At 40.8% G+C, this 16,072-nt stretch overlaps 1 non-coding gene across 1 annotated transcript; it reads left to right on the forward strand.

Annotated features, from left to right (window-relative positions):
* The first annotated feature begins 5,267 nt into the window (after positions 1-5,267).
* On the forward strand, positions 5,268-5,356 carry LOC146324256 (small nucleolar RNA SNORD116). Its single transcript, XR_014771238.1, has one exon. It is a non-coding gene; the product is annotated as a small nucleolar RNA SNORD116 (small nucleolar RNA).
* The last annotated feature ends 10,716 nt before the right edge of the window (positions 5,357-16,072 follow it).

The following is a 16,072-nucleotide window of genomic DNA, read 5'->3' on the forward strand; positions in this document are numbered from 1 at the left end:
ATTTGGTTTAAAATGCTGGTGCTGGCTGGCAACTTTTTAAAAATGCCTACGGGGAAAGAGTTTAATATAAATACAGCTTACTACTTTTTGAATACTTGTTATTGGATTTTTTTGTGTGTTTTTTCACCAGGGTGCAGTGTTTGACCGATGAATGTAGAAGTTTTTGATGAGATCACTCACCCTGACCACTCCAGCCTGACAGCTCTCTAAAATGTTCATGTAAAAGAAAAAGCAGAACACACTTTTCTAAGCGCTGTGTGCTTCACTGCTGAGACTTCTCACAGTGCTGCTTCAGCTCTGGTAGCCCAGGGATTCAGCTGTGGTGTTTGTGTCTGTGTGTTTCACGTGCCTCCACGCATATCAGATGTCCCTGGGTGATGATGTCATGTTGGTGTCTCCTGGAGCACTATTGATCGGTTTGTCATCTCTGCAAACACGTGCCGGAGTCGAATCGAGCGGTCCAGCATTAGCGGAGGCTAATTGCTTGTCCCGGCTGCCGTTATGAATCTAATACGACCATTGTGTTTGTGTAGATGGGAGAGAGATGGGGAGACCTTGGGAGAAAGAGACAGATTGACCATGTGAGCCCGTCTGGGATAACGTAATCTGTGTCGACTGGTGTTCGGGAACTCATCACGAGGGTCACATCCATCACTCATGCTGCACCAGCGAGCTAATGGAGTCAGCCTCCATTTCAGCGAGAAACCATTAGTGTTAGCATGGCTTACATAAACACATCTAAAAAGATTATTAATTCTCCCACTTCAGCGAACATGTGAAGCGTGGGTGGGCGGTCGGAGGCAGAGGTTATGAGAATGTGAGGTCCTGCATCAGCGGCACCTCTCAGGAGGCGGTTTCACCCTGAAGTCACAGCCAAAAAAACGCTGCGTGACCGAGGTCGAGCTGCAGTTTGGGAATGTTTGACTGTAAATGAGACGTGATGTGCAGAGGAATCTGGCTGCCGTGTGGGTTCTGCTTGTGATAAAGTGAGAAAACAGAAGCCAGCTCACATCAGGCTAACATCAACATTCACAGAAAGGGTTTTTTTCTTCAGCCTCGGGGCGATCAGCTGGGCAGCTGCCGACTGAACTCTCATGTGCCGTGAGATCTAAACAAAAATATCAAGTCGAATAACTGCTTTCATTAAAATTCATTTTATGGTGTAATAAAATGTTTCGCTCAGTGCGGGCAGCTGGAGCCAAGCATAACACCCCATTAAGTTTGCTGGATCTCTTCTGTGATCATAACGTTAAAGTCTCTGTGTGACATTTTCAGTAATTTGCTTTGCCTTGAGATTTTTTATTGTGCAACCAAAGCCGGCCTCAGGCCTGCAAAACTCCTCGAGCCGCTACAAAAACACAGACGTTTTGAGTTCAACAAAGGGCACCCACCAAACTTTTCAAGTGTGCTGTCCCCCACGTGTCGTGTGGGCACAACACAACACATGACAACCTGGTATCTCACCCATACGTGTAACAGACCACTCCAGTTATTTTTGCCTAAGGGTGAAAAATGCACACGTTCTCACAATTTGAAGTTCTCAGTTCTCAGTCGCTACGCCGGATTTACGTCATTTGGATTCTAGAGAGGACGTGTATGAGATCAGTGTACATAGATCTGAAGGAAAAACAGTCAGGGGTGGGGTGGTGCTTAGTGGAATTAAAGAGTCACTATACAAGGTGACAGGTAGCTGATTTGAATGTGAAGGCTGGGTTGGGACCCACAGGTGGAGGAAATTCTGCAAATTCAAGATTTATATCAGCAGTACACCTTTAATAAACAGGGCGCCCCTGTGACTCTGCAACAGCCGCTGGTTCGACTCCCACCTGTGGCCCATCTGCTGTCTGTCGTCCACACTCTCTCTCTCTATGTCCTTTCCTGTCATGTCTTCAGCTACCACTGTCAAATAAAGGCAAAAATGCCCAAAAAGTATTCTTTTAAAAAATGTGTTTATTGTTTTACTGATGAGAGGAAAAAAGAACCTGTTCATTCTGTATAAATGCACTAATTTTGTTTATGAAGTAGGCTAAAATATCCTGTATTGCTTTCCTGGAGTAAATGGCAGGTGGTACTGTAAGTACACAAAGTGCAGGACTTTGACTCCAGAGACAGACCTGAGTTCACATCTGTGGTCTGGTTTAGGTGACAAAAGCAATTTGGTTACCGTTGAAGTTTAGGACTGATTGCAGCTTTGGTTAAATATTAATGAGCATGTTGTTTCTCATGTAATTGTGTCTTTTTTTCTGTGTTAAACCAGAACGTGACGCTGCCCTAACCGTAACCAAGAGCTGCCAGTTACTAAATCATAAAAAAAAATGTTATCATGCTATAGTTACAGTATTTTAAATTATATATTTTGATAAATATGTTGTGAAAAATGTACGGCAACATTTTTGCAATGTTTTCCAGATATTTTAATTAGCATTTCCTCATTATGCTAACATAAAACATAATGCAGTCAGTATTAGTTTTCCTTCAAAACATATTTGCTGTTACAAATTACTTGTCTATTAACGAATTAACTTCTAGGACACAACGTTGCATCTCCACATCCACGGTCTCATCCTAATTCAGCAGTTTTCCTCTGTTCGTTTCCCTTTTTATGTGCAAATTTCAGCATTAATTAGCAATGCAAACTCTGTGATGAATGGCTCTTTCTGTTTTGTTACAGGAGCACCTGAAAAACTGCAGGATTTCAGCTTTTGGTTTTTGAGGAATCACATCTTCATGAGCATGAACAGCCTTTGCTTTGGAGAAGAAGCCAGTCAGAAGCATGAGTCAAAAGTGTAAGAAATTCAAAATCCAAATTTATCCAAAACTGACCAGGAATTTGAAAGTGAACCGATTGTTATCAAACATGATCTTTAGCTTCTGCTTCCTGTTAGAGGATGCGCAATATAATTTTAACCCTGGATTCTTCATAACTCCATTCTCTAAGTCCTTGTGAACACTTGCCAGTATGACCTTGGAGTCTCTGTTTAAATTTTGGATTAGTAAGGAATTGACAAATAAAGTAAGAATGCAGATTTTTCACTCTTTCCCTTCTCACCCTCCTCTCTTCTCATGTGCCAGTTTGTATCTATGGTGCTGAAAAATAAAATAAGGGTGGAGAGCAGCACACGTCTCCCAGCATTAGCTCGACTCAGAGTCACAGTGCACAGACACCATCCCGAGCCCCGTGCGCACACACACACCCGGTGAACGCCCCACCGCGAGCGCGGCCAAACGTTAGCGTGACTGCAGTCAGAGTTCAGGAGTTGAGCAGCTGTGGCAGCAACTTTAACGAGCGCGTGAGTCAGAGGCTGGACGCAGGGCAACCTCACCATTCTGCAGCAATTAATCCAGCTGTGGAGATCATACATGACATGTGGCCCCTCCACCAGATCCACATCTGACCACATAATGATCCTTCAACATGGATCAGGAAACAACTCAAAGAGCAGTTTGTTCTGAGGGAAATACTCTGCAGCGAGGACGCACAGCGACTCCTCACAAACAAGTCCTGTGATGGAAAAATGTGGTGCTCATGACTAAATATATTTGCCGTTTTATATTAGCTGTGGCATTTTAAAGCTGGAGGCGTTTACAAAAAAAATCAAAACACATTCTTGTTCTTGGAAACGTAAGCTGTGACTGTCAACATCTCTGCAATCTAAAATAAATAAATCTGTTCTGAGAGAAACTATTTCAACTATTCAACAAATGAAAGCAGGGACCATTTTTATCTGATACCATCTGTGTTCCACAGACACCCTTCAATGAAGTGTAGATGTGTTGGATGAACACCAAATAAATTCACCTCTGCCAAGAAGCTCACGTATTACATCGTGCTTATTTCTTTTTTGTTAGCTGAACATCTCAAAAACAAATTGTACTTGTATGCTGTAAATAATGCAAAATGTCTTTGAAAGTTTCCTCTTTCCCCCATTAACCACTACACTTCAAATACTACACAATCTACACAAACATGTAGTGATTGTATAGCTGCTATTTTCATTTTCTGGCTCTCTCACAGGAACACCATGTCTCAGTTCTTGTTCCTGCGTACAAAACTCTGCTCGGCTCATCAGTGAGAACAACACCAGACCCGCTTGAACCGCTGAAAAAATCAGCAATGTGGGCAGCGTTTCAAAGGTTTGGACCCAGGCTAATATTTTGGCACATTTTGCATCTTATTCCACTTCCCAGCTGTTGATTTGCTCCCTCGGCATGTTCAAAACACTCCAGAATATCACGTAGCTAAATATACAACTCTCATTTCACACAGTGCAGTGGACTTAGAAAGGTTTTGTGAAGTTATCAGCATATGGATCAGTGGTGAAGTATGCTTATATATATGCAACTCAAGCTGCGGTAGAGTTATGAGCTGAACTGCTTTGAGAAAGGAAAAGTGGTTCCAAAGATATTACTCATCCAGACTTCTGTACCTACAAGACACTGATCTTAGAAAGAGATATTGTGGTTGAATTGCTGAAATGTAATTTAAATACTAAATACTGTTAGCAGCATAAACTAAATTCTTTCCACCTCTGTTTTATTGGGATGGATGCAGAAACCTCAGAGACAGTCATCAATCATCACTAGTACTGTCTGGTGATGCAAGTCTGATATAATTTTTCTTCCTCCTGTCCATATAACTTCAGAACAGGTAAAAGAAAAAAAATTCTGTCATGTCTTTGTTTTGGGTAACAGCTCATGCTAACAGCAGACTGGCACAATTAAAATACATTTCTGACCCCAAAAAAGTTATGACAGTAAAATTACATAACTTGCTAACACACATGCATGTTGCATTTAGACCACATGGAGATATTAAGACTCACCTGGAAGAAAACACGAAAGCTTAGTCGTGCAACAACAAAACACAGATGAAAAAAATCATTTTAGAAAAATGATCCTGGCATTTTAAACAAATTCATCCTTTTCACTGGTAAAAACTAGGATACATAACAGCTTTTTTCAGCAGTTCTTAAACGTAGAATCAATAGGATTTGTCCAAGCTGTTCATAAATGTGCCAGATAGTTTATAGTTGTGTCTAGTCTTTGGGAATAACAGATTACGTGAAAGGGGATAATGTAATTAGAATACAAAAAAATGTAACTATATTCCATTATAATTACAAACAAAGAAGATGTTATCAGATTAGTTACATTTTGAAATAATTGGGATTATTAGCAGAGAAGAAAGAACAAAATACTACCAGGTGCAGTGTGCACGCATGACAACACAAGAGTCATAACACAACTCTGTTCTGAGTTAAACCAGCTAATCTGACGGATACCAATTAATTATCCCTTGGAAAAAATGCTCAAATTAGGTAAAAATTTTGCCATTATCCTCTCTGAACAAAGATTAAAGGTGAGGTCAGCTGCTAACGTTAGCTATATAGAGCAACAGCTAACATTAGCTACATAGACCAACGGCTAATGTTATCTACATCCATCAACTGCTAACATTAGCTATACAGAGCAACAGCTAATGTTAGCCATGCAGAGCAACCACTAACGTTAACTATACAGAGCAACAGCTAATGTTATCTACACCCATCAACTGCTAACATTAGCTATACAGAGCAACAGCAAATGTTGGCTGAAAAGAACAACAGCTACTATAATACAGAGTATATAATACTACAGTACTATACAGAGGAACTGCTAATGCTTGCTACAAAGAAATCCAGCTAGCTAGCTAACTTGTCAATACTACTACTATTGTGACTCAAGAACATTTTAGGACCGTAGGTGGTGATGGGCGACACGGTGGTGCAGTGGTTAGCTCTGTTGCTTCACAGTAAGAAGGTTCTGAGTTCAATTCGCTCAGGCTGTGGAGTGGAAGTTTCTGGCTGGGCAGGACCTTTCTGACTCCATACCCTGTTTTTATGAAAATGTTGCATATTATTCTTTTAAGGCATAAACACAAGACAGAAAACAACTTAGATTAGTTTAGAAAATTGATCACCTGAATTTCTTGTTAATCCACAAAGTTCACAAAGCAGTTCACATCGAGAAATGCTTTAACAGCACTAACATATTATTTACAACATGCTTCTGATATGAATTCGAGGTTAAACACAAACAGCTGAAATACACACAAAAACACTAAAATACCTCCAATTGACCGAAGCATTTAACTTTTCCTATTAAGCTGCCCTGGGTTTGTCTAAACAAAAACATCCAGTCAATATCAAATTGTGTTTGCATTAATTTTAATAAAAACCACAGTATTAACATTTCCTTATTGAGTTTCTGTGGTTAATAGATCTCCATGTGGATTGTCTGTAAAAGGTTGTGGAACATGAACATGAATATTTATTTGGTCACATTAATTTGGCTGTTTTCATACGACCAGTATGGTTGGATAATAAAAGCTGATCGTTATTGAAGCAGATTTTATTTTGATTTGTGTTAAACCTGCAGAACAGCTGTCACAGCTGTACCTCTGTCGCGTTTTTAGCCGAATCCGTCAATTCTGTTCATCAACTCCCTGAAATAACCACGCAGGAGAACAATCCTCTGAAAGTAATGAGAGTAATTTACAATTGACCTTTTCCCCGGACGACCGCAAATCTTTGAAATTGTCCAATTCCTCATGATATAAGCTGATGTGTCAGAACACAGAAATGTGCCGCAGCAGCAAATATCTGTCATAATGAAATGGGTTTCAAAAGTCAATTGGTAATTTTACATATGTAAATTACGTATTACATTCATATATTGTAACCGGAGTTATAATGCATGTTCACTGCTGCCCCTGCAGCACAGCAGATCTGTTTTATTCAACAGTGACATTTACATTAATACTGAATGTTGGTGCTCAGATTGACGTCAGTCCTTGTCTCTGAAGTAATAACCGGCTGTTCTGACCCTCTGGGGCTTCTGTAGGTAAGTGCAAAGCAGTCATTGGATTCCACAGAAATACTATAGATGGAGTTCTCAGTCTCACAGCTGCTTGCTGTAATATTGATGCCATCGAAACTAAATTTATTTGAGCGAGTAGGGTACGTTAAAGGTTGCATAACATTTACATTTGTTTAGTTGCATTATGTCGTCTTATTATTATTTTTTACTTGTTGGAAATTTTAAACAGAAACAGAGCAACAATGCGAAACTGAAACAAAAGACAGCTGTCGTACACCCACACATGCCTGATGTGTGTTGCTAAATATCCAGTGAGACAGTCTCAGCCCTCCACCACCCACCGTGTGCAGACATGTGCACACACACGCTGCCAAAGAGCACGTCAATAATAGATCGACCTCCCATCACATAGAAACATAGAAACACAATCATCCCACCACACACACACACACACACACACACACACACGCCTATATTAGAAACATGGAGCCCTGAGGTGGTAGAATTGAGTGGACACTAACTCTGACACCATTAATATAACAGTTATCAATATCATCTCCTGGGGACAAATACCACACTTCTGTATGTGGTGTGTGTGTGTGTGTGTGATGGGGTCAGGATCACACCAATCAAGCCTCTAATGACCCAGTAGGGTAATTAAGACAGCTAACTGCCCTGCAGGAACACACACAGACACACAGAGTTAATTACTGTTTTAAATTAAGATGTGTCTGTGTTTAGGCTGATCTGAAATAAAAATTGGATTGTAAGACATGTAACTAGAGCCCGACGTGGGATTTTTTAGGCCAACGATGATTTTAGAGCAGAGATTTTGAGCTAAAATGAAGTGTTACTAGTAAAATATGCCGTAGTATCAGATATAAAGGTATTTCTTGTGCAGAAAAATGGTCGCTGTAAGTGTTTTAATATTACATATAATGTAATTATGTAATATGTAATAATATAATTTTAACTACTTTACATAATCTTTATTTAACTGATCATATATTTTATGTATACAATATTGATTTGAAAAGTAACTAGCAACTACAGTTGGGAAATAACAAATGTAGTGGAGCAAAAAGTTTCATTCTGAAGTGTAGCTGAGTGGGAAAGTAGTAGAAAAGTAATTACAAACTGCACTAAAGTACAGTACTTGAGCAAATGTATTTAGTTACATTCCATCACTGCTCTCTAACAAACCACTCATCCATCCAGAATTTAACTCCAATCTGAAAGGCTTTTTTTCTTGCTTATCAATACATGTCATCTTTAGCGATATTTCACTGATGATTTTTAACATTGCCAGGTATGATCAGCATGTTTTCACAAAGAGAAAAAGGTGGGACATTGTATATCTAATTTCCAGGAATGCTTCAGGTGACCAGCGTAGGTGAAATTAACACTTGTCAGACCCCCCCAAAAACCTCTCAGTCTTCTGCTGAGCTGCAGATGCTCTAATGCTTATTGCTTACTTTCTGATTTGCTACGTTGCTGCTGACTGCACTGACAGTACAGATATGTCGGCCCATGAAGGGCCACATCGGTCATAAACGTGTCAGGCTTTATATGTATTGCTTAAAAATATGAAGGAAGAACATGTACAGCTCTTGCGAAAGTTTAGCAAATCTAGGGCAATGGACACATTGCACAGAATCACAGCATGGATGGATAAAGTTTCGTGACATCCCAGCAGCTCCAGTGGTGATGTGGACTGTCCATCTGTCTGAAGCAGCACACTCACTAAAACCAAGATGTCGGTGATTTAAAGAATCCCCTCAGGTCCCTGCTGCTCATTTATCTCTGCAGTAATCAGATTAGAGGAGTGATACCATGTGTCTGTCAGGAACAGACTGCTTTTAATTGTTTATCTTCAGGTGGGAAGAATCGAGAGAGAAAGGTTAATTGCACCATAATTTCTGGGGAAGTAGAAGTGGTGGAAAAGTACAAAGAGTGAGCGAGGAAGAGGAGAAAGGCAACGAGTGAGTGATGAGGTGAAGGTTCAAGATCTTGGTGGAGGGAATAAGAGATCTGGGGATGAATATCTGTGGAGGCACGAAGAACGATGGGCACTAAAGTCCTTACTGTTTTTTCTGCAAGTATGAGGACTTTCACCACATTAGTAAGAGTTTGTTTAACAATTATAAACAATAAAGGAAATTGTAATTGTATTCCTGGCACTATAAAGAATCTTTATACACCTATAATATTAATCTTAGAAACTTTATCTAGACCAGTGGTTTCCAAACTTTTTCTGACATGTTCCCCTACTTGAGGATGCAACTGATGAAAAAGAATTCTAAAGTTGAATTTTAGTGAAATAAGGTTCTGCATGATAGAAACAGCAATATCTCTTTTTTTTTATTTACCCTGTATAGATCATATTCCCCCCCAGTCTGGGAAACCCTGATCTATGAAACGAAGAGTTAAATGAATTAATGTAATGAAAACAGTGGTGGAATCAGGATGTCTCAGGGGCACTTTAGAGGACACTTATTATACATTTTGTCCACTGAAGGAAAACTGAGAGGGCACTTTATCACATTTTGTCCGATGATGGGCACAATAGAGGGCACTTTACCACATTTTGTCCACAGAAGGGTACGATAGAGGGGACTTTATCATGTTTTATCCACTGGAGGGGCACCAAAGAAAGTACTTTACCACATTTGTCCACTGGCGAGGCAACTATGAGGGTACTTTTGCAGCATTTCTTCAAGCATAGGGCCACCAGGGTGAGGCAATCACCAATCCATTCCACCAGTTAAAAAAAAAAACAGACTTTTTGTGACAAACATTTCACAGTTGAGTGGGGTTTCACTGGGTGATTTGGAGTCATGATCTAAAATCCTAAAGAGAGATTAATAGAGGAGGTAAAGGGGGGGTTTGTCCTGTCTTTCATTGAATGTAGTGTTGGGTCACAGTGAAGGGAAAATAGTGCATTATCACCACCACCTGGTAAGAAGTCTGGTTGGATAGAGAAACTGGATAGTCAAACAGGGTCAAGCTCCATTTCTACCTTCCTTCCTGTGTCTCCACTGTTCTGGTCTTGTCTTCCCGTATCTTATATTTTTCAAAGGACTCTTTTGTATCGATTTTCTGATAATAGAACTGTAAGATATATTATTGTCTATTCTAAAACCCAACAAATGCAAAAAGAAAGTAATTTTCTTCAAGGATGCGACTGCCATTCAATTTAGATAAACTGCTCAATGTCAGGAAATTCTTTTGCAACTGAATTGCATCTGGTGTAAGGCATATTTCAGTTCAGTGCATATTTAGTTTTTATTGAACATGTAAGAAATTAAATTGACCTAAGTCAAAATTACAAGCTATTAAATCCTTTTTCTTCTAATCTTTTACTTTTTATTTAAAAATCTCTTATAACTGAGTCGATGAGTATATTAATTTATTTATTCCTTTTCATCCTTAGTTTTTTTGTTTCTTTCCTGACAGAAACAGGCTCACATCGTTTGCAAAAAAGCTCCTTTTTCAGGAAGAAATCCTCTGAGTGAGTAACGACATCCAAAGACAAAAAAAAGGAAGCGCTTCATCTGAGCTTTCGTGAAGAAAGACGTACGGTAGGTACGGACAGAAAGAAGAAAGGAGGGGTGGAGGAAGAGGGGGTGGGGGGGGCTCTGAGTAATGTGATGTGGCGTGGTCCCCCGAGTCTCCCAGGTCGAGGAGTGAGAGATTAGCTGTCGAGTCAAACACCCCCTCCCCGCAGTCCCCCTCCACCACCGTCCAAACCTTCCTCCATCCTGCCTCCATCTGTCAGACACCACAGAGACGTCCACCAGCCTCACAGCAGGATGTCCACACACACACCTGCATCCTCACACACCTGCAGCTAAACAAACACACACACACAAACATCTTCTACTGTATTTGTGAGGACAAACTTACTAACATTAAACCCCTTTGGTCAAACAAAGAGACTAGATTTGATTCATACCACACCTGGCATTTATTATCAGGTGTCTGTTATAGACACAGTATGCCCTGTCTGATGCCTAGTGCAAAGCAGCGCACAGCACAGAGCAGCTGCCGGTGTTAGTTTTCCACCAACACAGTTGTTATTTTCACACCACAATACCTTCCTTTTGCATTTGTTCAGTTTAAGAAAAGCTCTGGGTACCATTTCTCCAGAGCCCACAGGTTTTCTCACACGTCTTTACTAAGTACAGACAGACAAGAGCAGCCGTTTCAAGCAAGAGCCATAATGTTTTATTATTCTGTATGTTTGGTAGCCTGGTAGCTTAGTTGGTGTTCACCTCAGGTACTGAGGTGAGGAGTCCTCTGCAGAGGCCATGGGTTTGACTCGCGCCTAAGCCTGTATCTAGTTCGAGTCCGGCTTGGACCAAAAAGCACAAAGTGGACTGATGGCTGGAGAGGTGCCAGTTCAACTCCTGGGCATTGCTGATGTGCCCTTGAGCAAGGCACTGAACCCACGGCTGCTCGGGATGCCTGTTTCTGGACAGCATCCATCACTGTACCACTTCTTCCACAAAAATTGCATGTGCATGTGTGTATACAAGCCTGTGTGTGTGTAAATAATTAACAATATCCCCCAAGGGGGACTAATACAGAGACATTTGTCTTCTAAATTGTTTGTGCTTCATGAATTAATGTTTCCCATAGCTAATGTGTTGCTGGAATTGGTTAAATCAAATTAGTTTAGTATCTTATTAATTATTAATGATCTATCTATAAATCGGTTATCAATGTTTTCAACATCTGATTAAGGAAAATGCACAAAACTTGCAACCCTGGTGTCAATTTAAAGTGTGGTCAGACATATTGTTGTATCAAAGTTATCTTGAGGGAGCAGAAAGCGATTGACCAACAAAAACTTCAAGAATTTATTTAGATTGGAAGTTGCTACATACACAGGGACACAGTGGAGGCAGAGAGTCCACCTGCCAAGGACCACATACCTGCCCCTCAGTGTAGACAAATGCCACTATAAACTCCTGTGATCTCCTGTCAGATGAGATATACACTAATGCCAGCTGTCCATATGCACTCTGTCATTGTTAGAGTTACTGCTGTGCTGCATTTTTTGTGGGTCATTCTAGAATCCCCTGACTTCGTGCATGAGTTGATCTGTTTCCTCAGTAGACAACCGTTCACCCGTCCAACTTGCTGAATGTGCCATTTAAATAGCAATGCGCCAGATTTTATTTTAAAGGGAAAATGATCACGATTGATTTAATTCATGTCACATCCAAAACACACCCATGATCCATTAAGAGACTAAATACAACCCCTCTGCACCCAAATTATGCACCATTTGGTGTGGTCAGTGTGTGTATCACAAAAAAAAAAGGTTTAGACAGTATTTCTGATTTTATAACAAAAGCGGTGAGATCAAAAATGTGATATGAGTAGATGTACGACTTAGTTTTTTGCATTTTGCAGTTATTTTGCATATTGTAAGCAAGATAATGCCCTCTGAGTTGAACATTCTATGATTTTAATTTGTTAGAAAGGCAAACATTATTTTATTTCCAATTCAATTGTGGAATTACTACTTGTTATCTCCCCTCATATTCTGTTTTATTGATTGGTGTGGAGAAACAATTGAATTAACAGTGTACATTTTTAAATTTCAGTGTATAGATTCTGTGCTCCTGAGCAGGGATCCAGATTGGATGAATAACACTATTGACAGCGAACAAAGGACTGCGCTAAAACAATACTCCGCTCCCGTGTTCCTCCGAAATGCGGCTTCACCTTAAGGTCAAACGCAGCTCTCAGCATCCATCAGCAGATATTGCACTGAGCAGCAGATATGCAGAAGAAGACCCAATAATGGACGGGCCACGGACTATTTGCTCAGCAATTTCATTGAATCATATTCTCAGAGCACTCTGATCGTTATTGGCTTCTGACTGACAGCCCGACATGCTGTACGCCGCCGTCCTCTGGGTCTCTGTGCTCGTATGTGTGTGTTCTTGTACGCAGGTGAAAACTGTCTGAATGAAAAGAACACTGCTGTAAATCAACAACGGCTCGTTAGTGTTGATTCCCTGACAGGAAAACATACTAATCATTCAGATTCTCACCCGAGGTACAAAAACACGGACAACATATTAACATTCAGACCACTGCACCGACCATTTTCAACTTGTGTGACATACAGTAGGAAGGGGTGGGGTGGGCGGGATGGGGCGGGGGTTCAGCAACAAGAGGTAATAGAAAAGAGAGGCAGAGAGAAATAAAGGAGGAGATATAGAAGAGAAATGAAAAGTCCCCTCTGAGGGGAAGAAAAAGGAAATTGGTGTGTTGGGGTGAAAATGATTGAGCCTTGACCTTGGCTGGAGGGGTGGGAGGGGGCATGACCTTGTTTTAATTTGGGAAGTGATGGGTGTGTGTGTGTGTGTGTGTGTGTCCGAGTGTGTGTTTCACTGAAGCAGCCGTATCGAAGTGCCCTCAGCTGCAGTATTGCCTGTGACCACTAGATGCTGCAGTACAAACAAAAGTACTTGGTTCCAGAACAGATTCATTCAAAAAGTGGGATGTTGTTCTAATTTTCACATACTCTCATGTATACATTGCTCAGTTCATTATCTCCATCAGCCATAAGTCTGGAGGAGATCAAGCAGTGGGTCGTGTGTGTTGCTTACAGGCAAATCCGACAATCTTTTTGCGTGTTCCGCCATCTAACAGCGTCACCATTATTGCAGTGGCACGTCATAGTGTCACTTGGTTATGTGAAGAAGGGAACCCAAGAGTTGCAAAACTTTTTTCTCATAATTTGGGTTAAAATGATCACTCTCATGAGATCTTTCACAGGTCCGAGGTTCCCTTCAAGACACTGTGTCTGCTGTTGCCTGCTGATGTTGACAGCAGGGATAACTGGATTGATGGAGAAACAGAGAAAAAAAACAGACCACCTCCTCCACATTTATGAAGTGATATTTTTATAGGTACTCTGGTATTTTCAGGAGCAATGTCTTTTCTCTTTATGAGAGTGTACAGTCTCAGACAGAGGCGCTCTGAATTGATTTCTGACAGTGCTGTTGGAGCCAAAAGCCGCACAGGTTCTGTATGACTATATAGCATTTCTGTCACTATCAAAAGTAACATTACATAAAAAGTAAACGCATTCAAGCGCACCTATACTGTAGGGACATGCCACTGCAGCAATGGTGGTTTGTTCCGGTACTTCCCTTGTTTCGTCTTTGTAAGTCCCACCCCAAACATTTTTTAACCATCTTCAAAATTGTGTTCTTTTTCAACATAGACAAGGCCAGCATGTAGCATACAGTATCTAAGTAAAGGAAAAACAGGAAAGGAGAAAGGTGACCGAAGTTATGCCTTGTACCAGTTTTGCTCAACAGGTAATGGAGCACAGGTGGGACTTAGGAAGGGTCAGATGCAAACTCTCTCAAAACTTGCAACATCCGTGGTGTTATGTGATAAAACGTGACATTTTTGAGTGGCCTTTTATTGTGTCCAGTCCAAGGCACACTAATCAACATCTTGATATTTCATACTTGTCAGGTGGACAGATTATCTTTGCAAGAAAAATAAACCTTTTGTGTCTACAGAAGAAGTCTTAGATGTTTTACTTACAACTTGTGAAAAATGGGAGCAAAAACAAAAGTGTTGCATTCATATTTTTGTTCAGCGTAGCACGGTGGATGATATATTACATCCGATATTAATAGGCGAGCTGGATTTCTTATCTGGGTTTAAAACACACACACACAAAGCAAGTGTAAGTGCACACATAGTACACTGCAACTGAACTGCTATCAGATGGGTCAGGCTTACTTCTTGATCTCATCTCTGACAGGTAAATACAGCAGCAGCACATTCTTCTTCTGCAAAGAACAAAGAAGCGGAGCAGAATCACAACACAAAAAGCACTTATTGTAAAATCTGAATCATACCGAGGTCTCATGTTTAACTCCATTACCTGCCACTGGTTAATCAAAATCATGTGACAAATGCACAGTTGAGCAAAGAGGAAAGAGGATTTCAATACTGAGAGAAAACACACACACACACACACACACACACACACACACACATAATAGGCAAAGGCATAAAGACACACACACACACTCTCATGTTTCAGAACTGAGGAAGACGTAGTGTTGAAATAAAATCTTGCCACAGGGCATCACTGCATTTAAACACACACACACACATATATGAAATATGTATATAAATATATATATTTATGGGGGCAGCCAACTGAAATGTACACACACACACACACACACACACACACACACACACACACAGAGTGAGACACATACAGCAGGGAATGGGCTCTGTCAGAATGTACGATCCATTCTGCAGCTGTGGCCCGAGGCGAGGCCGTTAAGGAGACAAATGGAGGGAAATAGAGTCTCAATAGCCACTGCTCTGCCTTCATCCTTACACTCACACTCTTAATCACACTCTCTCTCACACACACACACACACATACACACAGTAGACGGCCACAGTGGTCCCATGCGTCCAGCAGCCTGCGCTCGTCCTGCACAGCCATCACACTCCAGTTCACGTGAACCGCCACAAATTAACCAGTAGCCTCTTAACCTCTCCGATGCAGGAAATATATCAAGGCTGCCCTGGTCTCCATCCCCTCTGCAGGGTCCTTTATACTGGCTAGTGTGCTCTCACACTGGCAACAGCACTATGGAACAAATACCTGTGTGACTATAGCAGCCTATTCTCACTCCCAGCTTGTCAAATACAGCAGCTTGGTCAGCGGCCCTACGCTTCAAAATATGATGCTATAGGTACCCCTGTAGTGTCATTTCTGGAGGTGCCCATCCAGTGTTATGTTATGATGTGCTGTTGAAGTCGGCTTTTGCAAAAGTTGGGGTGGATAGATGGATCAAACAAACACAGGACTTCACCCCGGAGGCCTGGATTTGTGTCTTGTGTGAAATCAATGGTCAACATTGCCTTTTCAAAAACTTACTGTAATTACTAATTGTTAATTTATAGCACTAACTTTACTAATATTCTCATTTTAAAGCAAACCACAATATTTTCCTGAACTTAACCAAGTAGCTTTGGTGCCTCAACCTAACAAAAGTTTGACCAATTCACAATGTTAACCACATTCAAAGTCTTATTTATTATTGCTAATTTACCCGTGGAGCTCTGCCCATGCTACTACTTACAGTGTACACAGTTTTTGATTAGGTGGCCCTATTTGATGAGTTGGGAGTGAGAACATGTTGGA

This window comes from Lutjanus erythropterus, chromosome 7, assembly GCF_056507025.1.
Source record: "Lutjanus erythropterus isolate fLutEry1 chromosome 7, fLutEry1.hap2, whole genome shotgun sequence".
Lineage (NCBI taxonomy): Eukaryota > Metazoa > Chordata > Actinopteri > Lutjaniformes > Lutjanidae > Lutjanus > Lutjanus erythropterus.